This window comes from Lolium perenne, chromosome 5, assembly GCF_019359855.2.
Source record: "Lolium perenne isolate Kyuss_39 chromosome 5, Kyuss_2.0, whole genome shotgun sequence".
NCBI classification, from domain to species: Eukaryota; Viridiplantae; Streptophyta; class Magnoliopsida; order Poales; family Poaceae; genus Lolium; species Lolium perenne.
In genome coordinates this window covers 8,914,062-8,916,107 of record NC_067248.2, presented here as the reverse complement: position 1 = coordinate 8,916,107, position 2,046 = coordinate 8,914,062, and the positions used below count along the sequence as shown (strand labels likewise).

The window sequence follows — 2,046 nt, the reverse complement described above, 5'->3', positions numbered from 1 at the left end:
CGTGAGTTGCGCATGTTGTAGGGCTTGTGAAGCTTCCTCTCATGGTACTCTTAGACGACCTTGCGCCAATTCACCAGCCCCTTCTCAAAATGGCGATTTTCCCCGTGGGGACGGGTATCCGCGGGGATCTACCCGCTAAGAGATGGTGATGGGGGGTAAATTCGCCCTGCGAGTATACCGGGGCGGGTACCCGCTAAGCTAACGGGGCGGGGATGGGGGACAAATTGTCCCCGCGGGTAATCCGTGGATACCCGGGACCCCACATGTCAGTCAAATAGATCACCACATATATAACAGAAAACCCTAGAACTGCACCCGCTAGTCTCATTCTCCCCCATTATCCTCGCACTCAGCCGCCGCTCCTCTCTTCCCGAAATCCCCAATCGACAGCGCCTTGCTCGACCCCAAATAAACAACCAGCGGCGGGCGGCAGACGTCGGCCGGTCCGTGCACCTCCGGCCGTCCCTTCCCGTGGGTCACAGCTACTCCTCCCGTTCTCCTCCTCAAGATCTAAGGCAAGTCGCAAGTGACGGCCAGACGCCGACGGCGACCGGCGAATCGACGAAGACGGCGACGGTTGAAACCACTTGTAATCATCTAATGTTACATTGTTTGCAACTTCAGGGGACAACAACTCGTCACTCTCTACAACCTTTCAGACTTGCCTCGATGAGGAGGATGAACCAATGGTAACTTGCCATCTCAGTATTTGTCTTTGATTTCACTCATTTTCATTTGCTCTGTGGTAAAAAACTACAAATCAAATAACATTGAACTTAGGTGTAATTAGCCTAGTGATATTACTGATATACACACATGTGCTATTGCCTCTTACATATTTTATCATTGAAATGAACAGGATGAAGAACTGTCAACTTGCAGCAACTACTAGGCGTGATGCATGCTTTCCAGGAGTACAAATTGATGAATTTAAGATTAACAAGCTGGAGATGGGATGTCCGGCTGTGTGCTTCAACTCAGCCAATCTGATTACCTCGCTTTTTAATTGTTACAAGAACTGGAACTCTCATTGTTGTAATTGAGCTAGTAGTACTAGTGCTACGACTATTTAGTTATGTGATATTGTGGTTAGACTTGAAAAGTTTATTTGTTGAAACTTCTAATGTTTCGTTTATCTGCTAAAATTCCTGTTTCATTTGTCAACTTCTGCAGTTGTTTTGCTTCTAAATTATTGTTATTCTAGTGTTATTTTTCTACTGTTGATCCCCGCGGGGATATCCGCGGGGATCGGGTACCCGGATATTTCGGGGATGGGGATGATCTTCCCCCCGCGAAGCTTGGTGGGGATGACGGGGATGGGGATTAGCGGGGATCGGGGCGGGGACGGTAGAGAGTCCCCCGGAGATACCCGTCCCCATCGCCACCTTGAGCCCCTTCTGCTCCGCCCCGTTTATGCAGTCATGGCTGACAGCTAGCCATGATTCGCACAAGCATTTATCCTCATCCTCCGAGAATCCCATGCCCATATGGCGCTCTCCCTTCTTCTTGGGATCATCTACCACGGGCGGCTCAGGCCCAATCTGCACCATCGAATGCTAGATTGCCTCCTCCTCTCCGTCCGTGATGCGATGGTCCATAGCTTGCTGGGTCTTCTCGGTGTAGAAGAGTGGGGTGCCATCGATGTCATCGATATCCCGCGTCTCCGACTCTGTCCATTGCGCCCGCGGCTGTGTCCATGCATCATGCGCCCCAGCTTGATCGCCTCAAAGACGACATCGCCGCGTCCCTCGCGGATCATGGCCTTGATTTGGCTGTCATGGCGCCCCGCCCAATAATCCTACGAGACATAGGGATGAAACCAACATATAAAACATAGAAAACTGTGGTCGCGAGCGAACTTACTGCATCGTCCAATGTTGGGCAGCCCTGAGTCATTTCGCCGAACAGGGTGCGGGACACCGGCATTGTCGAGAGTGCTCCTCGGCAATGCCCACCATGAGGGGCTTAGTGTTGACGGAATCCTGCAGGCTAGCACGAGACATTGTATACCAAACAAACGGGGAGAGAGATTTACTCAGGTTCGGG

At 51.2% G+C, this 2,046-nt stretch overlaps 1 long non-coding RNA gene across 1 annotated transcript; it reads left to right on the top strand.

The window, feature by feature from the left end:
- Window positions 1-332: 332 nt before the first annotated feature.
- Window positions 333-1,156, top strand: LOC127304585 (uncharacterized). The gene is made up of 2 exons (XR_007853446.1): window positions 333-689; window positions 860-1,156. It is a non-coding gene; the product is annotated as an uncharacterized lncRNA (long non-coding RNA).
- Window positions 1,157-2,046: the final 890 nt, after the last annotated feature.